This window comes from Alosa pseudoharengus, unplaced genomic scaffold, assembly GCF_046254945.1.
Source record: "Alosa pseudoharengus isolate Yale_2024_CS ecotype anadromous, Long Island Sound unplaced genomic scaffold, YU_APseudo_1.1 YU_APseudo_1.1_scf_20, whole genome shotgun sequence".
Classification (NCBI taxonomy): domain Eukaryota; kingdom Metazoa; phylum Chordata; class Actinopteri; order Clupeiformes; family Clupeidae; genus Alosa; species Alosa pseudoharengus.
Window position 1 is genome coordinate 37,161,866 of NW_027468664.1, and position 25,610 is coordinate 37,187,475.

At 40.9% G+C, this 25,610-nt stretch overlaps 1 long non-coding RNA gene across 1 annotated transcript; it reads right to left on the reverse strand.

Annotated features, from left to right (window-relative positions):
• Positions 1-408: 408 nt before the first annotated feature.
• Positions 409-2,086, reverse strand: LOC143136785 (uncharacterized). The gene is made up of 4 exons (XR_012989464.1): positions 1,902-2,086; positions 1,194-1,261; positions 841-951; positions 409-710 (listed from the first exon to the last, which is right to left on the reverse strand). It is a non-coding gene; the product is annotated as an uncharacterized LOC143136785 (long non-coding RNA).
• Positions 2,087-25,610: the final 23,524 nt, after the last annotated feature.

Sequence of the window (25,610 nt, forward strand, 5' to 3'; positions counted from 1 at the left end):
AAGGAAAAAAATATATTAATTTGCACGATAGCACTAATAACACCTTTATATGATCTATAAAATACCAATATTTGAGTTAGTAATTACTCCAACAAACCTTGTATGCTTTCAAGTTCATGTTAATACTCGTGTATGTGACAGTGATGAAAATACAGTATCTGCTTGCCATAACCATTACACGTTGCAAAATTAACAAAGTCCTTGCAGTAACTTAGTAGCTATGATCTTAGATCTCATTCACAGTGCATACACCATAGAATTGAGTGAACGATATGTGTGATGTAATGAGTCATATAGCGACATTTTAGAGTAGTATCTCAGAAAACAATGTGCAAGCCTTTGGGAAATATTAGCAAGCCTGTAAAAATGTACAATATATTGTTACAATGTTCATTACCTCAACAATAAATCAATCAATCAGAAAACACACTCCAATCCTTCCAATCATGAGGCGAGCCATTAAAAAGGCAAGAGTCTCAAAAGGCACCAAAGTTCAATTTCAAAAACTGGCAGAAATCCAACATATTCTTCAGGAGAGTGTGCTAAGTAAAGGTCAACAGCAGTAGAGGCTGCTGTTTTCCCCCTCTTCAACTTCTGTTCCTCTGCATATATCCACTTTGACTTAGACTGGAACCTTACTTGATCTACAGGACGTTCACATATTTTCAATAGCAGTGGTAGCCTCACCAATGACAGCAGGGGTTTTACATCTGTTGGAAGCAAAATGCAAACACAAACCTCAGAATAAGATTTTTTTCAACCACACAAATAAATAGCCTCAGACAGATTGTGTAAAATACCTTGTCTAATACATGTATGTAACTATATCAATCTGCTCACCTGGCATAGATCAGCGTTGAGTCATTACAAGTTCCATGGACCGGCTGACTCTCCCAAACTTCTCCTTACTCCTTTTCACCGTATCTTTATGAACGAAAGCTGCCTGCTCCACTATGTGTTTGAGAGACAAATGCCATGCAATAGAATAATATAATTAAACAAAATGACACAACAATGAAATAGCACAAAGATAATCTTAACCAATATATAAATTGCTATTGGACAAAAAAAAATCTAAAAGTTGTCTGTATTATTATAATTTGCATAATTTATTATGCAATACTTTTCTATATGTATTTAACATCAATAAGAAAAATACCATTACAAAAAAAACACCAAGTTGGGTAACTTACGTAGCCATTAGATCCTTTAGGAAAGGTAAGCTTACTTCCAAGTGGCCATGTTCTGCCTTGGTGGGTATCTGTGAGAAGGATTAACGTTAGATTTACTTTAGACCATTATCAAGCTCTGAGTAACTTTATAACATTATAGAATGGTTCTGAGTTGCTCCCTCTAGCTTCTAACTAGATAAGCAATGACAACCAGGATGTTCTGGTGAACATAGGCAACTCAACTAATTAATTTTCACCTAAACAAAATGACAGTGTTGAGAGTGATCATGCTTACTGCATGTATGCACTTACCAGGCTTCTTTCACCTGCACTACCGTTGATATTAAACCAGCCTTTCAGGGAAGTTAGCAAGTATGTATGGCTAACAGTGCTAGGATATGCTCATATATCTATGGGCTAAGCTAGTTAGGATAATGATTGCTAGTGAAAGTTGGCTTTAATGGCTTCCACAAAAACTTAACATTGACATGGGAAATAGTAGATAAAACACACACACAAATCATTTCCTTACCATTTATCACGATAGTCATGCATTATTGAAGGAGTTTGAACTCCATTTAAAAATATCTGAATTCATAGCTAACCTAGGCTAAGTTGCTAGCGAATGCTAATGTTAGCCTTTAAGCCAACAATATGACTCCATTACTGTAACAGTAGGCTATTTACAATGTACAAACCGAATTTCGATAAATTGCAACTACACCTTACCTCTGAATAGCTTTGCCTCCTCTTCCACAAAGATTATTCCATCCTGCACATGTGTTTTCTCACACCAAGCTCCTCACTGAAAGTTGCTCCATTTCTTGGTGAGTGAGATGAACAAAGTTGAGGGGGAAAATAACGGTTGCTCCCGTCCCGAATCTCCTCCCCCAACAACTTTTGAGTGACAGGCCATGTACTTTTTGTACCCTTAGGTACAAATATGGTCCCTTTGCGAAAAGGTACATTAATGATCCAGGAACGGTACATATTAGTACTTTAGGGGCTCAATTTTGTTCCCTTTAAGGTACAGGGTCAAAAGTTGTACCTAAAAGAACAAAAATGTACCCCAACCGTACCCCTATTTTTGAGAGTGCAGTGACAGAAACGCAGTTTACAGGTCACTGATATGCTGTGATGGGCTGAGACGGGAGAAACTCGAACCCCCAGGACAGACAAGCCCATCAGTCTGCCATGTCAGCCATTAACAGATGACTGGACCGCCGTGATGCGATAGGCCAATAGAAGTCTGGGACCACAAATAAAAAGGTATTTTTTGAAGTGTGAGAGATCTGAGATCTGTGAGAAACACAGTACATAACAGAATGGGTATTGTTCCATGATATGAATTATTAAATATGCTTGAAGGAAGGATTATATTTAGTTTAAGTCAAGTGAAGTCAAGTCAGTTAATTTATAGCACATTTTACGCAACAGTTTATGAAATATACCAGTATTAAAAGGTACATTTAATGGCATGAGCCATTAACAGACAACAGAATGGGTGTCATTAGAGCATAAAATCATGCTTGGAGGAATACTGAATATGAAATTTCCTTTCTTGAAATTTAATCCGTTGACAGGCAACTGGCTTTATGTAATGTGAAAAGTATTGTAATAGAAGCGTATGGCAGTAATTAGAAAACAATAGCGACATATTAAACTATGCTTGAATAGGAAATTAAATGTATGAAATATTGCTGTAGAAAGTCTGACAAGCACCCTTAATCCATTGTTGCATGAGTCGCCGCCTGTGCGTCTCACTCATGCATTGTTGTGAATGGAGGCATCTGCACAGTGATAAGGTGTGAATGCAGAGGAGTAGATGGGACACGTCAGGGCATATAGAGGCGAACCAAACACACTGGCAGGAGCCGCCTCTGAGGAGAAGTGATAATGACATTCAGAATGATCTGCCTTCATTAGCAAATTATCATCAGCTCCCAGGTTGATTACAGATTGCTCTTCACTGAACTCGACTCAACTCAACCCCTCTGTGTGTGTGTGTGTGAGTTTGTGTGTGTGTGCGTGTATGTGTGTGTGTGTGTGTGTGTGTGTGTGTGAGTGTTGAGAGTGGGCATCTGTCTGAATATGTGTGTGTGTGCGTGTGTGTGTAAATGTCACACACACATACAAACATTAATCACTCGAGTAATCAGTGCTACACTGGACATTTCCAAGAGAATCTCTTCACACTCACTCACCCTATCCCCACCCCTCCTCTCTGTTCTCTCTCTCTCTCTCTCATGCTTTCTATCCTCTTTCATTCCTTTCTCATCACTCCATCATGCCTTGGCTCTATTTATCTTGAATCACCTCGACTCAATGTCTCTTTCTCTCACTTCTTTAGTCTTCTCTCTATCACTCACTCTATCCCTCTCTCCTCTCATTATCTGTAGGGTTCCACCTCTGATTGGCATGTGTGTGTGTGTGTGTGTGTGTATGTGTGTGTGTGTGTGTGTGTGTGTGTGTGTGTGTGTGTGTGTCTGTGTGTGTGTGTGTGTGTGTGTGTGTGTGTGCTATTAACACTGACTATGCAGCACACGTCTTCTCTAAACAGTGGTTATAGGAGTTGTGACAGGAGTGATTTAGACTGGGCTTCCGAATGGGGATTTTTTTCTTTTCTAAGGTTGCTTCTGTTTATACAGCATGTTTACTCTGTGGATGTAATTGTAGGAGATGATGATCTCAGGAACCGGAGCTGCAGACTGCAGTATAGAGAGCATAGACTAGACTTCAGTATAGAGTATAGACTGCAGTATGGAGAGTATAGACTCCAGTATTTAGACTGCAGTATAGAGCATAGACTTCAGTATATACAGTAGAGCATAGTCTTCAGTGTAGAGCATAGACTTCAGTATAGAGCATAGACTTCAGTGTAGAGCACACAGACTGCAGTATAGAGTATGTACAGTAGACTGCAGTATAGAGCATAGACTCCAGTATAGATCAGACTTCAGTATAGAGTACATGTACATGCTGTAGACTGCAGTGTAGAGTACTAAGCATTGATTCTGCAGCTGCACAAGTATTTACATGCTATATGAAGCCTACTCTCCAAGGTTAAGTGTATCTTCTTCATAATGCCAAATGTTCCAAGGTAGCAAAAATAAATTCATCATTGTTTTCCTATGAGAGGGTTATTTACACTGTAGTTCTTTTCACAACACTGAGTTTGTGCAAAGCTGTAATGAGCAAAGCACCTTCAGCAGAACCAGTGAAACTCTGAAACTTTTTTGCCTTCAAAAAAAGTTTTCAAAGCTGGTTAAATTTTCATCCATGCAATGCATTTCAATGCATATGAAATTACAGATGTTGGTGTGCAAAGGCCTTGGGGTCCAGATCAGTGTGAGGGTGGAGTTATTTCAGCACACTTCCTTCTCTGGCTGGACGGCTGTTGGGTATAGCGTGCTAATCTGTGCGCGCGCTAGCTGGGCTGCTGCTGCTGTTGTGGTCGAGGCTGCGCTGATTGCCAGAGGGGCTGTCTGTCCACAGGACCCATGAGATCACGTCTGGCCCTGAATGAGGGGGGGGAAGGGGTTCACACACACGCACACACACACACACACACACACACACAGCAGCATGCGATTCATCCACTGCCAAGCATGTTTAATTACTTACACAAACACACATGTGCACATATACGGGCGAAAACAGACAAACTATGGATGATACTTCTACTCCTCCACCTCGCCTAAAGCAACGCGCACACACATATATGCGCACACACACACACACACACACTTATATAAACGCGCACACACACACACATGCACACACACAGCAGCACACACGCACACACACACACACAAATATACACATATTCGCACAAACACGCATGCATATGCATATATTCAACTACTCATTCAGACATATGAAGGACATACTGTATATTAAAAAGTACACTATTTGTTCACTGTGATCTAATATACAGTATAATTTTGAGCACTTTAAACACTATACTGTACACTCACTCATACGCACTGACACAAACACACATGCATGCCAAATCAACATCCTGTCTCCTATGTTTTCTTCCAGGTATTTGCATGTTTGGGGAAAAAACAACTGAACAACTGAAAGGCTGAGGAAGTCATTTGTTCCTAGGGCCATTGAACTGTTCAATTCCTCACTAAAGGGAAGAGGAGAGATAGACTTCTCTGCTTAGGCTGTCTGCCTCACCACCCTCTCCATGTCCGTGTTTTTTTTAGTACTGACTGCCCACTACTGCTTACTACTGTTTTACTACTGTTTTACTATTGTACACAGCCTAATGTTTTCACTACTGTTTTACTGCTACACTGTTACCTCAACCTGTTCTTGCACTGAAATCGTTTTTTATTTTACCTTGTCTACATTACACTTTACTCTCCTATTTGTATATATTATTCATGCTGGTCTCTAGACCTTACTGTTGCACTGCTGGACTAATGTTGGACTACTTTATGCACCTTCACCATGACACCCACTCTCTTGAGCACCTTGCCATGCACACACAACTAAGAAATATGGTTGGACTACTGTTTGCACCTTCACCATGACACTCACTCCCTTTAGCACCTCACCAGTCCTGGCCCTGTCAGTACAAGCGTCTTATGCTTGATCACCCTCAAGCACATTGGACTTTCTTAATTTATATAGTGTATTTAGTATTTAGTTTTGTTAGCTTCTTATCTTATCTTCTACTGCCTTTATATCTATCTATATATCTATCTATCTATCTATCTATCTATCTATCTATCAAAACACTTTACAGTTATGGTCATTTTATGGGGGGTGGGGGGGGGGGCATTTTGCTTTTGTCACAAATGACATGTTTTTTGGAGAATTTACTAAGGCAGTTGGGTGCGATCTGAGTCAGTTACTTGTGTGCGTGCTCCTTACTGGCGAGGCGGTCGAGATATCGCTATGAAACGAGCTAGTGCCAGTCTTTGTCTCCTTTACTTCCTGTAATAATAGTTCAGCATTGAAACCAACAGCTCAGGAGTTTTTAATGAGAATAAGGGATGAGTCCAGCCAGAGAGGGGTTATTAGCGTGTGTGTGTGTGTGTGTGTGTTTGTGTGTGTGTGTGTGAAAGGGTGTCTGTGAGTATGTTTGTGTGTGTGTGTGTGTGTGTGTGTGTGTGTGTGTGTGTGTGTGTGTGTGTGTGTGTGTGAAGGGGTGTCTGTGAGTGTGTGTGTATGGGTGCGTGCGTGCATGCTTGCGTGTGAAGGGTGTCTGTGTGTGTGCGCGCGTGTGTGCCTGCCCGTGTGTGTGCGTGCAAAGAGGTGTGTGTGTGTGTGGGGGGGGGGGGGGATAGAAAAAGTGGAGAAATTCCTCACAACTTGTTCTCTCTCCCCCCTTCTTTTTACTACTGGAGCCAGGTTACCATGGAAACATTTGCCTCTTGTCAACCTGTCGGCGTGGAGACCGACATTCGAGGAGACAGGCTTATCGCCGGTGCATTTCAGCACCTCCGATCTACTGATGCCCTCCTTAGCCCGTAATAATGAATAGCATTTTAATGTTGATCGATCCAGAGGGTTTTCTCTTATTTAACATGACCCCATGGCAGAAGGAGAGATGGTGAAGTGAGCAGATGGAGAGAATACTGAATGCTGAGGGAGAATTTGGTATTCTGGCCCCTGATCATTGTGATTGGTTAGGCCGAACCAATGGTTTAACCAAGGTACACTATGCAGGTTTAGGTATTTTTGGTGACTGCAGAGCTCCCTCTAGAGTTGCAATATATTTATGTTTTACTCTGCTGTTGTAAATAGCAAACTTCTTGTGACTTATCCCCCTGTACACAATGAAAATGCTTTTGTTGTTGAGATGAAGGATTAACAACAGGCAAAAGAGCTATATCGTAACTGACAAGGTAATGACAAATGATTTGTCGGCCCGCCATTCTTGAAGTTGCATGGCTGGTTTTCTCGGTAGCGACTCGCTACGTCTATGCTGTATAGCTATGCTAGGTGAACGATTCACCTATTACAAGTTTGTTTACCATCAAATTGGCTTCGTAAAGTCTTGCATAGTGTACCTTGATTTAAGAGTTAATGCAAAGTCTACGCCTATTATGAGGCTAGGGTTGGAAACATTTCCCAATGGAACTTATCAGAATCTCTTCACAATGCCAGTGAGTCTGGTGAAACCAGGATCTTCACATGTACAGTATGGCTAACACCAGGAAAAGCTAGTCGAACAGCAATATTCGGGGCTGAAGTTAGCTTGATCACCAACCCCTAGTAACTTATGATAGCTGAAGTTAGCTTGATCAACTTATGATAGCTTCTCTTTCAATCACGTACAGCTGAACGAAACAAAAATTCTATCACAGTTCTGTTTCAGACAAAGATTATATCTCAGGAAATACCTCTTATAAAATACACAAACACACACACACTCAACCCACACCCCCTCCATGAGCTGAAGGTGTATAGAAACTACCTCAACTCAACACACACACACACACACACACACACAAACACACACACACACACAAACACATATACACACACACACACACACACACACATACACACACACACACACTCAGTCATATACGCATGGCACACATACAGTAGATGAAGATTGTATTCTGCATCTCTCTCTCTCTCTCTCTCTCTGTTTCTCTCTGTCCCTCTTCCTCTATTTCTTTCTTTCTGTTTTCTCTCTTCCTCTCTGTTCCTTTCTTTCACTCTTTCTCCTAATTTGTTTCTCTGTGGGGTTTACTGGTAAACGCTGAATCCTGTACCCCCTGATTGCTTTGGTGTTAGCTTGCCAGTTGTGTGTGTGTGTGTGTGTGTGTGTGTGTGTGTGTGTGTGTGTGTGTGTGTGTGTGTGTGTGTCTGGAAATGGCAAAAGGCCACTGATCTCACTTATCAAAAAATAAAAAATACCCAAAAATGTCTTTTATGAGTCCACAGAACTTGGCCAACACAGCTGTTTCAGATTTCCGCAGTCTTTGAACTTCTGCCCTCTCCCTCTCTCTCTCTCTCTACTTTCTCCTCTCTCTCTCTTTTCTCTCTGTTCTCCAATCCCCTTCTCTAGTTCTCTCTCTCCTTTCTGATATTCCTCTCATTTATTTCTTTCTCTCTCCGTTTTTTTAATCACTCTACCCTTCTTGCTCTTTCCTTCTCTGAGTTTGGGGGAAATTATGTTTTTTTTTTTTGCTTACATGTAAGAAGGGGAAAAAATTACCTGGTAACATTACATATTATTTTGGATGTTTTTAATGCCTTTTAGGGCCTTTAAATAAAAAATAGAAATGTGCTGCACTGTGCATCAACCTATTTTCTAATGTACTGTATAGGCCTACTGACTATGTGCCTATAGCTCATTTAACATCTGCTGTTATTATTCTTCTCAATAGATGCCAGTCCCTTTAGCCATCAATGTCATTCAAGATCAGTTTGGTTTGTGACCTTGCGGTATTACTCTTAACCATTTCTAAGTCATATACTGTACACCTGACACATGATATATATGAATGCTGACAAGCAAAGAGAGTGGGTCCCTCAACCGCCTCCTCTTAAATGACATTGTTGTCATTGAGGTTGCCACGGTTGCGTATGATGTATGTGTGGAATGCGGAGACCAGTAGCTGTTGTTATTATGATGCAGCTGATAGGCTGTTAGATGCAGTAAATAACACTGTGTGCAGTAAACCCGGTTGGACACCGTAAAAGTCAGCTGAGCTCTGCGGTGCAGTGCGGTACCATACTGTATATGATGGCCAGGTCACCTTCTCCTTCAGCTCTGACTGTGTTAGATGGGCCTCCTGCCAGAGTGCGTCAGAGCCGTTATGTTTGTGTGTGTGTGTTTCTCTCTGTCTGTGTGTACGTGTGTGTGTAGTGTGTATGTAGTGTGTGTGTGTGTGTGTGTGTGTGTGTTTATGTGTATGTGTTTCTCTCTGTCTCTGTGTGCTGTACGTGTGTGTGTAGTGTGTATGTAGTGTGTGTGTGTGTGTGTGTGTGTTTGTGTGTGTGTGTGTGTGTGTGTGTGTGTGTGTGTGTGTGTGTGTGTGTGTGTGTGTGTGTGTGTGTGTATGTGTGTGTGTGTGTGTGTGTGTGTGTTAAGTTGGGGTAGTTCCTATATATACACCTTCAGCTCATGGAGGGGGTGTGGGTCGAGTCGACCCTGAAATGGCTCAACCTTTTGAGAGCACATAAAGGGGTGTAGTTTTGAAAGACTACTGTATATGACTGTGGTGACCTTCCTTAAGGTAAGATGTGGATGGTTAGTGTGTGTGTGTGTGTGTGTGTGTGTGTGTGTGTGTGTGTGTGTGTGTGTGTGTGTGTTTATGTGTATGTGTTTCTCTCTGTCTCTGTGTACTGTACGTGTGTGTGTAGTGTGTATGCAGTGTGTGTGTGTGTGTGTGTGTTTGTGTGTGTGTGTGTGTGTGTGTGTGTGTGTGTGTGTGTGTGTGTGTGTGTGTGTGTGTGTGTGTGTGTGTGTGTGTTGAGTTGGGGTAGTTCCTATATATACACCTTCAGCTCATGGAGGGGGTGTGGGTCGAGTCGACCATGAAATGGCTCAACCTTTTGAGAGCACATAAAGGGGTGTAGTTTTAAGAGACTATATGACTGTGGTGACCTTCCTTAAGGTGAGATGTGGATGGTTAGTGTGTGTGTGTGTATGTGTGTGTGTGTGTGTGTGTGTGTGTGTGTGTGTGTGTACAGTATCTGTCTGCCTGCCTGCCTGTGTATGTGTGCCGTTGGTATTGATGGGAGGTGTTGAGTTTGTGGACAGTTAATGTGTGTGTGTGTGTGGGGGGGGGGGTCATTTGTCCTTGTGGGAAGCTGTGAAGGGGAGAGCAAAGGGTAATATACTTGGGTTGGGTGGGGGGTGTTGAGCTTGGGGATGCAGAACTCTCCTCTAACACTTTTCTAAGGAGTGTCAGTGTGAGTGTGTGTGTGTGTGTGTGTGTGTGTGTGTGCGTGTGTGTGTGTGTGTGTGCCTGTGTGTGTGTGTGTGTTGCATGGTCCCAGTGGGTTTCAACCACACACATTTTCAGAAATCTACGCTACTTGGCATAGCTTCCTCCTCACGCTGCTCTCTCCCTGCTAAACACAACACTCCTCCTAGTAGTCAGGCCTGCCGTGAGCCTGCTCTCTCCCTGCTAAACACAACACACCTCCTATTAGTCAGGCCTGCCTTGAGCCTTTCTATTGATGCTGAGTGCAGTGTTCTCCAGGCACTTCCACTTCATCACATCTTGACTGGATTGTGGATGTATTTTCATCTCTCCAGAAAAAGTCTGTTTTGGCCTCTGATTGGTTGAAAATGAAAGCTGTTAACCTGTTGAGGAGTGAATTATTTTCCTAGTTCCTTCTAGAATTCTACGTAAACATTCTATAGTTTCAGTGTTCTTTATACAGTTGATCGTAAAAAAGCCCTGATGGTACAGTAATTGTCGCATCATAGTGCGGAACTCTCGGATTGTGAACGTTCCAATCACATTTTTGTGACCGTACTCCTCAACAGCACATGCCACAAATTGCTCAGCGGTAAACGGTATATCCGTAAAAATAGGTTATGCACACCTCCCACTCCTCCCTCTGGTCATCCATTCATCCTCCTCTCTCCCCTCTGTCTGTCTTTCTTTCTTCCTGTCTTTCTAAAACATGTCCCTCTCTCGGGTGAGATGGTTTCTTACTTCACAGACACTCAATGGGAGGATTGGCTGCGTGTTTCATCAGAGTTGTGTGTTTTTTTAGAAACGCTGATGAAGAGTGGCGCGTCGACATCGATTAGACCACACAGAGGGTCACGACATGACACAATAAACTTAAGCCTCGTAGCTTAGCTTAGCGTTGAGGATTTTTCACACACCGTTGTCTGGTAATATAATTAAAACCTCTCTGCTATGGTTTGAACGGTTGGTATAGAAGGAGCTTTGACTAATAACCTAGCTTAATTGATAGATCAGTGAGCAGACTGTTCAATTAGGTGGCCAACTTTCATCTCCGGATTCTTTGGGGAATACATGCGCAGTTGCGCACACACACACACACACACACACAGACACACACTCTCAGTGTCGGACACGCTATAAAGGCGGCTCTCTCTAAAACACTTGTCATCACCAAAGCGCTCAGTCTTTTATTAATCAGATCAAAGAACGATCACAGTGCCATTTCACACACAGAGTGGCCTGAGGTCCACTCCTGCCTTGATCGCGAGAGAGAGAAAGAGAGACAGAGTGATAGAGAGAGAGAAACAGCTTGAAATAATCACTGTGTCCCAAAATGGCTGGAATTACATTGGGTCGAGGTTAATTGAGGCGCTCGTGAGAGGAAATATGAAGAAAGAAAGAACGGTTGGTTTTCTTCGTTTTTGGGCTCGTTTTTTAATTTATTTTTTTTAAGCGGAGGATCTCGGTCACGGATATTAAAAATGCTTGTGGTGTTAACAATGACTCCAATCGCTGAGCTCATGTCTGGACTGGTTTGCCTGCCTGGCTGAGATTGATTTGTGTGTGTGTGTGTGTGTGTGTATGTGTGTGTGTGTGTGTGTGTGTGTGTGGAAGGGGGGTAGTGGGCAGGGGTGAATAGGAGCTATTTTCCCTTCACTCACTTTTCAGAAAATGTGCTCTTTTTATCTCTCTCTCTCTCTCTCTCTCTCTCTGTCTCACATTCAAATTCAAATCCAAAAAGCTCTATTGGCATGACCACTCTACACTCTGAGGGCTCTACAGTGCGCCCATTTCACTCGCACATGCGAGTAAAAATGATGCCGTGCGAGTGCAAAAAAATATTTAGGCGCACTGGTGCGAATGACTTCTAACCATGTCAATGTTTGTCTACAAAATACACCGCAACATCGAGAAACATTACTGGTGCAAACCATAGAATCACGTCGCGAATGCAGCATAAAAACTACACCTCCCATCAACGTTAGTAGTTTCGCGTTGTGACTCGCTAGTAGTCGCTTCTATCAAATCCAAGAGCGCGCAGAAAAAGCGGAAAGTTAGACTAGCCAGCCAAGATGCAAAGATTGAAGAAATTAGTTCTTCTATCCACCGAATTCATTGGATATAGGAGGAACAGGATGATATTCTGAGAATGCAGTGAGAGAAGGAAAGGTAACCTAACATGCCTTTTAGCCCAAAACATCCAAATTGGCTGCAATATGCAAAATATAGCTGTAGCGAACGAACCGGCACAAAAGTACCCTCCCGTAATACTCCCATTTTATTCAAAGGTAGAACACTACTGACAACTCCAGGCTTCCACGCATGTATGTTTGTTTACACTTAATACAAGCTGAAGTGCAAAACGAAAGTAGGCCTAACGTTTGCCTACTGCCCCCATCAATGCAGATATTTCAAATAAAAACTAAAAGTATAAAACATATATCCTTGATTAATGTTGGGTTTTGTGGAAGAGAAAATGGACTGTTTTAGTAGTAGTAGTCTATTAGGCAGTATGCAGTCAGATAGGTCACCATGGGCATATTTGGATTAGCTATAGATGGATTCACAAATAAATAAATTAGCCTACATTTGGCAGGATACTTGATATACAGGCTAAATGCAAATATGGCAATGTATTATATTATTTTACATTAACAAAATGTAGGAAAATAGAACAGACTGAAAATAAAGTAGGCACTGATCTTTAAAATCCTGTTTCCTGTAGCCTAAATGTTGTCAGTCATTCTTAATATTCGCAATTGGTGCACTGGCATGTTTAAATGTTAGCTGCAGTATAATGTTAGATTATGTGTAAGTTAAGTACAGAACTGACTGTGCTCCCAAATTTTTGTCTGTGCTCCTACATTTTTTAACTTGGGCGCACAAGTGCTCCTGAAAAAAAATGTTAGTGTAGAGCCCTGCCACTGAAGATACACACAAAATCTTCCTACCTGGATATGGATTCCTTTCTCTCCCTCTCTCTTTCTGCCTATCTCTGTATCTCTCTCTCTCTCTCTCTCTCTCTCTCTCTATGTGTGTGTGTGTGTGTGTGTGTGTGTGTGTGTGTGTATTCGTGTGTGTGTGTGTGTGTATTTGTGTACATATGTTTGTGTGTGTGTGTGTGTATTTGTGTACATACAGTATGTTTGTGTGTGTGTGTGTACTGTAGTGTTTATGTATATCTAATTGTTCTATAATGTGAAAGAGTTACATTTTGATTCTCTCCCTCTCTCTCCTCTACATTCTCTCCTTCTCTGTCTGCCATGGGACATGGGTGTAACAAATGTGTGTGACTGAGTCGTGAGGGCGCAGGACTGAAAATAGCCCTGAGTCTCTGGGGCCAGCACCTCCTGTGTGTGTGTGTGTGTGTGTGTGTGTGTGTGTGTCAAAGTGAGAGGAAGAATGACAAAAATTGAGAGAGAATGTGTGTATGTGTGAGTGAGAGAGAGAGGAGAGCGGAGCGGAGTGTGTCTGTGTGTGTGTGTGTGTGTGTGTGTCTGTGAGAGAGAGAGAGGGAGAGGGAATACACAATCTCTTGGGCCAGCACTACCTTGCCTGAAGCCTGCACACTGGTATTCTATTGCTGGGATTTCATTTGTACGCGTGCTGCAGTCATTTACAGTAGTCTCCATGGTGACTCCTACACTCACACTGCAGCCTAGCTGAGGTCTTAGCTCAACTTTGGGACCAGTCCAGCCCAAGATGTTTACCAGTGTGCCGTGTAAACAAATAGGCCATTTATAGTAGCGGTTGCACGCACTCACAGCATATTCGCCTCGACCCCAACATGATGTATTGCAGGAAGTACAGCTCAAATGTTGTGACAGCCTTCCCTGTGTTTGCATACTCCGTTACATCATCAGCAGCAGCAGCAGAGCCAGGCAACGTTTTGGCCTGGAGTGCCCATTTAAGTTGAGCCAAGTTTGGTTTTTCCAGGACCTTTGCTGAACCATAACAAGGCTTCCGTTGTGTTTGTGTGATGGTCATGTTTTGGTGGGACCAATCTGACTTTCTCAGACTAGTGGCAGACTGTTGGAGTCAGAGGAGGAAAAGCTAATTCTGATTAGCACAACTCTTCAGCCAGGTAGACGTGTAAATTAGTGAAGTCACCTGAAGAGTAGACAGGTAAAACTAATCTATAGTAAGACTTACTCTTTGAAGCTATGAAGGCAGGTTTCTCTACCTCTGGTTAGAGTACAGTGTATGGGGCAAGAAGTTCTACCGTCTACCATCCAAGCATAGGATCACAGCCTGGGCAGTATGGGGCGCCAAATGTAACATGCCTTATTTCGTGGACAAAATGACTTTTGTGTGACGAAATACATATATTCATTACAAAACCCTTTTACAACGTAACACCTTTTGTCCACGGAATGCACAAATTGGTTTGCATTGTGTCCACGAAACACTAAGAGAGCACATCATTTCATGGACGAAATTGACTGGTGGCCTTTTCCTTTCGTGGACATAATGCTGAATGCACTATTCGCTGTCGTAGACGAAATAAACTTTTTTTTTGGTCAAAAATAATTATGTCTACGAAAATATGGAATGCACCTACACGCATCATTCTGTGAATCACATTTCAATTTCGTCCACGAAAGTATTGTGTTGTGTTACAGAAGGCATTCCGTCCACGCAATAGTAACTTAATAACTTACGAAATGCATTCAGTGACATATGCTTTCATTCTGTGGACGAAATGCATAATAGAATCACGTGCAATACATTTCGTGAGTCAGCAGTTTACAAAATGAATTATGTGTCACGATAATTTCATTACGTGGACGAAATGCATAACAGAATCACGAAATCAGTTTTGTAACCTGCTAAAATACATTTCGTGAGTCAGTAGTTTGCGGAATGAATTAGCCAGTGTCCCATTTAGAAGTGGCACTCGCGCCTCCCGTTATTCACAGAGCTGCGTGAAATGTATTGCAACTTTTCGCCACGAGGTGGCAGTTTAAGTCCGCTGTAGCATTGCCGGTAAACGCCTGGGCAGTATGGGGCGCCAAATGTAACATGCCTTATTTCGTGGAAAGAATGACTTTTGTGTGACGAAATACATATATTCATTACGAAACCCTTTTACAACGTAACACCTTTTGTCCACGGAAGTCACAAATTGGTTTGCATTGTGTCCACGAAACACTAAGAGAGCACATCATTTCATGGACGAAATTGACTGGTGGCCTTTTCCTTTCGTGGACATAATGCTGAATGCACTATTCGCTGTCGTAGACGAAATAAACTCTTTTTTTGGTCAAAAATAATTCTGTCTACAAAAATATGGAATGCACCTACACGCATCATTCTGTGAATCACATTTCAATTTCGTCCACGAAAGTATTGTGTTGTGTTACAGAAGGCATTCCGTCCACGCAATAGTAACTTAATAACTTACGAAATGCATTCAGTGACATATGCTTTCATTCTGTGGACGAAATGCATAATAGAATCACGTGCAATACATTTCGTGAGTCAGCAGTTTACAAAATGAATTATGTGTCACGATAATTTCTACAGCGGACTTAAACTGCCACCTCGTGGCGAAAAGTTGCAATACATTTCACGCAGCTCTGTGAATAACGGGAGGCGCGAGTGCCACTTCTAAATGGGACACTGGCTAATTCATTCCGCAAACTACTGACTCACAAAATGTATTTTAGCAGGTTACAAAACTGATTTCATGATTCTTTTATGCATTTCGTCCACGTAATAAAATTATCGTGACACATAATTCATTCCGTAAACTGCTGACTCACGAAATGTATTGTATGTGATTCTATTATGCATTTCGTCCACAGAATGAAAGCATACAGTATGTCACTGAATGCATTTCGTAAGTTACATTATTAAGTTACTATTGCGTGGACGGAATGCCTTCTGTAACACAATACTTTGGTGGACGAAATTGAAATGGGATTCACAGAATGATGTGTGTAGGTGCATTCTGTATTTTCGTAGACAGAATTACTTTTGACCAAAAAAAAGAGTTTATTTCGTCTACGACAGTGAATAGTGCATTCAGCATTATGTCCACGAAAGGAAAATGCCACCAGTCAATTTCGTCCACGAAATGATGTGCTCTCTTAGTGTTTCGTGGACACAATGCAAACCAATTTGTGCATTCCGTGGACAAAAGGCGTTACGATGTAACATGGTTTCGTAATGAATATATGTATTTCGTCACACAAAAGTCATTCTGTCCACGAAATAAGGCATGTTACATTTGGCGCCCCATAGGGCAGGGGGTGGGGTTGGGGGGTCTGTAAACTGCAATATCAATAATGGCAGTGTTATAACCATAATCAACCTTTAATGAAATAAATGAGGAAAACCTAAGAGTTAAGGCTCTTTATTATACAGGCTCTTTATTATACAGTTACTCCACCACCCAAACTGGACCTGTCTGCTCTGTAGATATTGAATTCATGTACAGACACAGCTTGGCCATCTACAGTATATGCAGAGGTGTAAAAGTCTTCAGAAAATAAAAGTCACGACACATTTTAGTTTGAACCATACGCTTAATCACCTGATTCTAATTAGCACAACTCTTAAGCCAGGTAGATCAGCTAATCAATGAAATCAACTCTGCTAAACACACAGGTAGAACCAATACGCGGTCGTAGTGGTTAAAGAGACTAGCGTGCTGTAGCCCGAAAGTTGTGGGTTCAATTCCTGGCTTCCACCGTTGTGCCCTTGAGCAAGGCACTCCGGGGACAATGTAATCCCTTGTAATATAGCTGACATACTGTATGTAAGTTACTTTGGACAACAGTGTCTGCTAAATGAATAAATATTAAGTAAAAATGTTGGGACTCTGATGAGACTGAGATGTCCTTTGCCTGAGACATGCTTCGTGAGCGTTTTCTCCTTTGCCTTATCAAAGTTGAAATGTCACACTGGCTGACCTGATAGGATGTCTAAAGCACCAGTCTCCTTAAATGAGCCCAGCATGCGCGCAGGGCTCCCACTGAGAGCACAGCTTTGAGAACAGACGAATGGCATCAGAGTCTGATTAGAGCTTCAACTGGCCCAGAGTCTTCAGATAATGGAGTCTTTTACAGAAGGGTTTTGGCACTGTGTGGCTATGTCTTTCTTTCTTTCTTTCTTTCTTTCTTTCTTTCTTTCTTTCTTTCTCGCTTTCTCCTTCTCTTTCAGTTCAATCCAAAATGCTTTATTGCCATGGCAAATAAGATCACTGTATTTGACCATATGTACTGCCAGAGCGGTCATACGAATGATGGGGGAGATGAGGAACAAACCGTAGTGTGGAAATGTACGCACATCTATAAATATTCGACAGGTGCTGGATACTAGCAAATACGTAGAAAGAAGAAAAGATATCCACACACTGTCTTGTAGGCCAGGTTACGTTTTGACCACTCAAGTATAAACATGAACAGATGCTGGGTAAGGATATATATAGCCATTGTTGGGGACTGGGTGGAGCCCAATTAGTCCAACATCCCATAAAATAAACCAGCAAAGAAAATCCACCAGTGTGCGGTGATCCTTCACTTTCTTTTAATCGTATTGACAACTGCACCTCACCAGCACCTGGAAGGATGTGCATAGGAACTTTATCCTTTTTAGTCCAACATCCCAGTTAAGGTAGGACATTCCACGCATCATCCTTTGGAAACTGTGCAGTCAGGTGCTTCTCAGTAGGACAAGACGCTTTGAATTGAAGGAAGGGAGCTGGAGCACACTGATTACTTGCAGTATTTTATTTTGGTGCAAACAGTGTTTTGGTGTTTGCACCAAAATAAAAGACTGCAAGTAATCAGTGTCCTCAGGCTCCCTTACCCACATCTGTTTACAAGTGTCATCCCAAAACCATCAACAAATAATAAACAATAAAAAAATAATACAGAAACTAATATACCGGTGAAATAATAGGACTATCCAATAAATTGCAATATAGCAAGGGTGGTGTAGAAAAAAAAAACATATACATATGGACCGCAAAATGAGGAACAACACATCCTCATGTGTTGACTTACAGACTTGCATGACCTAAAGGCTTGAATGACTTAATAATAATATATTTTGTTATACAATATATAAAACAATAGAGCATATGGAACATGTGTGTGTGTGTGTGTGTGTGTGTGTGTGTGTGTGTGTGTGTGTGTGTGATACACTCCTGCTCATTGCCTCAGTCACCCTTCAAGTCTTGCCACCTGTTCAGTGACGCTGATGCACATTGTTAAAACTATATCCTGCTGGAAGCGTAACAGTCACACACACAGAAACAAACACAAAGATGAATACACCGCTTGTTTTGTCTCTTCTCTGAGGGGGTAATAGATACCCCCACACACTCTCCCATCTTTACCCACCACAAGGACACACACACACACACACAGACACACACACACAGAACACACACACGCACGCACCCACACACACACACACACACACGGGGGTTTGTTTTAGTCTTGCCTGTTAGTGTGTTCTCATGGTTTATGTATAATCTGTCTATGGCAGCGAAGGAGCATATGAATTATTCACGACTCTGGCGTTTAAAAGGGATCAATTATGAATGCAGAATAACACGGACGCAGCATCAATATTATCGGCAGAGCGATTTAGCATCGAGCCAGGTCATGATAAGTCTAATACTGTACATACATATGCAATGTATACATATTTTTGTTTGTCTGTGTGTAAGTGTTTCTCTCTCTGTGTGTATGTGTCTGTCTGTGTGTGTGTGTGTGTGTGTGTGTGTGTGTGTGTGTGTGTGTGTGTTTGTGTTTATCTGTCTTTGCAAGTTTCTTATTGTATCCATTTTACCGCAAGAGTTGCTTGGCTGAGAATGGCTACACACACACACACACACCAATGCACACACTCCAATCTGTCTGCTGCTTGGTCCACAGGCGCCATTTAAAAGTGATCGTCTCGTCATTAGAGGCCATTTGGACATGGCACAAGTGGCTTCCGCAAACTCCAAGGGCGCTCAACAGCCCTCTGTGACAGGCGACAAGAGAGAGAGAGAGAGAGACAGAGGACGACCAATCAGAGGAGTTGAAGCCTGTTCTGGGGCGTGTTCCGTCCTGGGTTCTTTATTTTCATTCCAACTCCTCTCACCCTCTTTCCAGCTCTTTCCATCTTCTCTACTTCCAATTGAATTTGTTTCAAAGTGCTTTATTGGCATGACAAATAAGGCAAATGAATAGTAATTTTTGTCGCTCTAGCTTTTTTTATTCTCAATGACTTTTTCTGTCTCTTTCACATCCCCCTATCATTTCTCACACTTTGTCCACATCTCAGCTGTTTATTATCAGTGTTGGGAGTAATGCATTAAAAAAGTAATGTAATTACAGTAATGTAAGGCATTACCAATACAATTTCAGTAATATTTTACTCGGTACAATTCTCAGTAACTGAAGTTACTTTGCTTTTTAATCCAAAATTGAGAAATGCTCAATTGGCACCAGAGAAGATTATCCAAGAATTAAAAAAAGTCATCTATGCTGGTCCTGGAATTTGATTGCCTTGTTTAAATGACTGTAGAAAGGGAATTTGAGTTATCTCTGCCATTCATGCAACAGATCTAACATGGTTAGGCTATACTTCTCATTTCAAGCAGTGAGAATAACTAAAATGTTGCTTTTACAGACAAAGATCGTAGCCATTATTCTCAAACTATTTGCATTAAGTTTACACCACTGTAAGTGGAATGATCTACCAGCAATAATGAGAACCATTTAAAGTCAACATACAATTTCACTATGGCTATATTTTACTATATTAAGTTGTGAGTGACCTTTGGCCTTTGGGGCCTACTGTACATTGTCCCATGAGCCATAACTGCAACCATTATATTGTTCTTTTGTTAGCCTTAAGCCTAGCTCAGTCATTATGCCATACCACATCACCTCCTGCCGTGTAATGAGCTGCATTGAACACATGAAGATCTATTGAGAACACCAAATCCATTGTTGTATAAAATTATCCTATGGGTTGTAGACATCATGATGAGAGAACGAGTTTGAAACTGTAAAGCATGTATTCATATAACCTTAATCATAATCAAGTAATACACTGAAGTTATTCCTAACCATAATACTCTTATAACATTTTAAATAACAAGTTTAACTAATACTATTAACATACTGAAGCTATTCTACCAGAATTCCCCCTACGTGCGCTCTGTATCCCTATGTCTCTTTTTGCTGCCCTGTGTCTCATTTTGTTGCACTGTGTCTCATGCTGCCTTAGCCTAGGCCTTTTGAGTCGGCCTTGAGGCTGCAAGATAACGCTTACACAGGGCGAGCTCTACTCATAACAACCAGTAGGAGAGTGCAGGGGGCGAACGATATTTAACCCATGCACAATGTATGACCTGTGATCACTCTATACTGTACACCCCTGAACTTTCCATAAACTTAAGGTGAAAAGTTCGTTCGGGGTAGTGTTGTGTCAGCATTTTGGAGGGGTATAAGTAAGAGAGTTCTACCTTTGTTCGGGAGTGCGATCGTGCGATCCACTCAGGCTTTGCGCTATGTAGTCATTAAAGGAATTTTTGCACGGAACTCTGCCGGACTTTTGCGCCTTCTTTTTGGGACAAGTTTTTGACTTCAGCACTTATAATGGTGTATTTTTGTTACGTTGTGGGCAAGATGTTTGGACTTAATTTCTGGCCCGAGTCTGAATATCTGCCACGACATTTGGCGAGCCTAGCCAGGAGAGATAACGAGACACCCGAAGCTTGGGGGGACCAGCCTGCACTACAAGACACCAAAATTGAATACGAAGTAGAGCTTTTTGTTTTCTGTGATTTTGTTGAGTGTGTTGGAGTGCAGGACTCCACCCAGGTTGACGGTAAGAAATTGTCTCTCCTCCAAAAGAACCTAGTTAAATTGTTAAACATAAAATTAAGAGTATTGAAAAGAGTCGCTGGCAGAGTTTGGTGCAAAATATATGTGTAATAACCCCGCATGTGTGTGCTTATGTTTTGTAAACTAACAACCGTATTGTGCAGTAGTAGGCTATGAATGAGAAATTACTAGGAGTGCTGTTTGGCATCAGATCACAGTTTTTGTGCTTATCAGACGATGACCTTGAATATCCCGGACAGAAAAGTGCCTGAGCTCAGTGAAAAAAAAAAAAAAAAATATATGGTTAGAAATGATTGAAACTGTTTGGAAGTGGCGGCATAGGTTATCAAAAGGTTGATTGATGTATATACCATTAGAAATTAAGGCGTAAATAATTAGCAAGGATCAGTTTTGAGAGCGTGTGGGCGACATCGGGTGTGCGCATTCTCATAAACCATAAACTTTCCTGTCGACTGAAAATGCATGACAAAAGATATAAATAGGTCTTTCAGTCTTCTGCAATCCCTTTGTATGTCCTAAATTACATTTGAATAGCTTAAAAGATGTTTGTCTCATCTTTCCCCATGAAATAGGTGAACCATAGTCATACAATTTGTTCCGTTCAATAAGTTTTTTTTTTTTTTTTTTTAAATCTCTTTGTGCTTATTGCCCCCTCCCTATATACTGAGCCTTAAAGGAGCCGCACCATTTTTATACCATACCAATTGGATAGATATTTGAAAAGAATGTAAAAAAAAAAAAAAAAAAAAAAAAAAGCAAAAGTTTAAGAAAATGAAACAAAGCTGAGCCTAACATCTGAGAGTAAATATGGATGAATAGCCTATTAGAAAAAGCTTATTTGTGTGTTTAATTGTGTCTTGCATAAATGTTAGCTACTGCTGTGCTTGAATACCAGCTGTTAATTCGCTTTTGTAGCTGTAAGTTAATTCACTAATTGACACAAATCTAATTATATCCCTGATCATTGCAAATGAAGTGTAAGATTAAAGGGCTTTTGTGAGACGGGACGCCTCTGCTATTAGCTCTTGACGAATAATGGGTCGGGTGAGAGCTATAGTTCAGAACCTAAAAAGATATAATCGCGATGAATTCCGCACGACAAAGATGTCGGATTTCGGGATTGTCGCTTGATAGAATCTTAATCGCGGACTAACGTTTCAGTGACATAAGGGTCGCATGAGAGAAGTCACGCTGAGTACTGCGGTGGGCTGCTCATAGACATTGATGTTGTCGTGGGATAGCTGCCGGCAGGTAAAAATTGCCCTAGTCGCTCAGTAAATTTTATGTTTCACATGAGGACAGGTTTGCAATAGTAATTGCTATCCACTCGAGGCGCGCACGGGTGGAGAGGCTGGAAATGGCACACCTCATAGTAAGCTAAAGGATAAGAAGGTATTTGTGTTGGTATTGAAGGGCATTGGTGCGGGGAATAATTGGTGAAATAAAGGTGAATCAGATGTGGTATTACTGCACCTTACTGTAATTGCTTTTACTAATTTCAGTCATTTGAAATTAAAAAAATGTATGCTACAATTACTAGTGTTGCTGAGCATATGTTGTTATGAGTTATTGTTGAGTTTAGTTTGTATTTTCGTTGGTTATTGTTTGTTGGTTATGTTTTTTGAAACAAAGTAATAGCCTGCCTGGTGTGTTGTGGTACTGTCATTGGTTAGTGCAGCGTAAAATCAAAAGAAAAAGCAATTGATGGAAAAGAGAACATTTTGGCTGGAGAGATAACTTAGAAACGTGAGTGATATAAAACATTTTTGGAAAAGGTTGATGTAATATCTCATACTAACCAATGTAAGTGCATGCAAACCGAGGGCAAGTAAATGTTTCTGTGTGTCTGAGAAAGTGAGTTTATCTAACTTCTGATTGCTGTAGAGGTCTCCGCCACTGAGCCCTGACTCCCCCTCAAGGAAACCGGGAAAAGACTGTACAGCAAAAGTTAAGCCCAGTGCCTTGGACAGAATTTGTGCTGTGTCCAAGTGTATAAGCGGGTGTACCCGGGTTGAGGTGGAAGCATGACTCATGTGCGGATGGACACTGAATTGAGAAAATGGAATTGGAACTTTTGACCAATTATTGTGTTTAGTCACCAGTTTCAGTTAACTTGTTAGAAAGGAAAGGATAGTATAACAGAAAAGAACATAAAAATGAATATTGCATTCTAGAAAAAATCATAGTCTCAATTGTTCCGGTCAATATTGGGATCACAATCGTTTGCCACAATTATGCCATCCATCTTCTGAACTTAAAGTGAGTTTAATTGAAATGTTGAATACATTTTAATTGAAGAACTAAGATTATATACAATAAAATAAAAATGTTTTAAAAGGTTATCCTTAAAATAGTTACCACAGTGAAAGGAATGTACTGAATTGATAAATCTAAGAAAAAAAAAAGTAGAGAAAGGAAATTTCGAAAAATACTTTGATTAAGTTGTTATTAGGATAAAAATCTAAATTGAAATTGACAAATTGACTAATTGACTAACTGCACAGTGTAGTGTCTGTTCTGAGATACCATCATAATTTGGGGAATTATATGAAAACCAGGGTATTCTTTGAAACAAATGGGGTTAATGTTTTAGATAAGGCAGGGTACAGAAGCAGGGAAAGATTAGAAACTAACCACTGACTAAACACAGTTTTGAGTCTGTCTACAGGCTGTGTGCCCTCTGAATCCGAGACCCAGGCCCTGATTACAGCCGACCGACATGTCACCCACACCAACGTCTATCCATGTGATACCAATGCTAAGACTGTTTCAGAGACGGTTAGCCACTGCTGCCAGACTCAAGGGGGAGGAGCCACAAGTCCCACCTCGACAATAGGAGTGGACCACAGCAAGAGGGAGGAGCATTTGCCTTCGCCTGATACTGCTCACTGGGCCTGACTCCTTTTCAACCGAGCCTCATTTTGGAAAAAGGAGTGAAAGAACACAAAAAGGCAAACAGCCTCAGCAAGTGAAGTAAGAGACTACCAAAAATACACCAACTATGGCTGGAACTGTCTTTATGGCATTCAAAAAAAAAAAAAAAAAAAAAAATCATACTCATCAGAACATGAGTGGGAGAGGGACTATGAGGTCCCCACTTGATCAACAAATGTCAACTGTCAACCAAGATGCAGCAAATACCAATGCAACAAGTCTCGATGTGGCAACAATTAAAGAGACAGTATGATCGTTGATGAAAAGGAATGAGCATGGTGTGGGATCTCATCAATCTCCAGAGTGGTTGTCAGGGCTGGATCGGACCAGAGGTACACTTCAGTTGGACATCCACCAATATTCAAGTCACAACTAAAAGACGACACACATGTACTAACCCCCACCACACCTTAAGAAGGGACAGAACGATTGACGGCATGTTCTTCAAGGATACTGAGGATTGAAATGTAAGCCAGGAGTCTTTAAGGATGCTCTGGCTCAAAATTCAAATCATTTTTAATCCATGTTTCTGGTTGCCAGGCCAGTCCAGAATCAGTCTAAATTTGCATTCATGGCTTTAGGATGCCATGGATATGAATCCATAGCCAGTAATCCCCAAGAAAGGGTTCAATCTGATGTGTCATTGAAGAAGATGCTCTACTAGGGCTTAGAATAATACACATGGTCAACACACATTGATGATTAGGGAAACTGAAAGGGCAAGTAAAGGCCAGAAGAATTAAGTATTCTTCAATATTGATCTAATAACTGATTAAGGAGTGATGGTATTAAGAGCAGTAGGTAATAATGGACACTTTGCTGTGCTTCCCAAATCTCATAAAGAGTGAGAGTATGGCTTATGACAATCTATATACAGTAGGAAAAACTACAAACAATAATAGTGTAACAGTTGCCTTATAAAAACAAAACTTTCATTATTTTTAACTATGATATGATAAATGTCATATGCTGAATGAACAGACAAAGAAAATTTTAACAGAATAAATTTGATAAGCATTAAAACACTGTAGTGCTATGAGACATGTGTAATGTTGTGGCGCTCTATAAGTGAAATTAAATTGAAATTTAAATTAAAAGTAACAGAATAAACCAAAAAATCGAAATAAATCTAAAATCATAAATAATCGCTTTATAATAATCAAAAAACATAAACTATTTACAAAATGATAACTCTGTGAAATAATTAATTAGTTACAAGGAAGGTGGAAATGCGTGAAAAGTTGGTAGGATGATTGTGATCGCTTAGTATTGATTGACGGTCAACATGAGAAATAAGGATGTGGGTAGTAGGGAGTGAAGACCCAAAGCAACAATATTTCAGAATAACTAATAGCATAAAACCTTGCCATCCTACTGGAACTGTTGGACGCAACAGGGTGGGGCAGATTAGCTGTTACTGATTCAGAATGAGGCTTGAGTGAGTGACAGGTGAGTGAAAGATGTAAGAGTGAGTGTGCATGCAATGTGTGAATGGAGCGACGTACCTGGGGTCTTAATCAGACTGACAACCAGGAGAATACGAGACCTATCCCACTTTTTGTTGACATTGAAAAATGTCAAAAGGAGGGAGGGATAGGAAATTTGAATAACAGTATGTAGACATTGATTGCTACGAAATATTACTGTTATTAACCATTACTAACTATTAACTAACTACTATTACTAACTATTAATCTAAATATTAATCTAAATATTAATCTGTGTGTCATATAATCTAACAT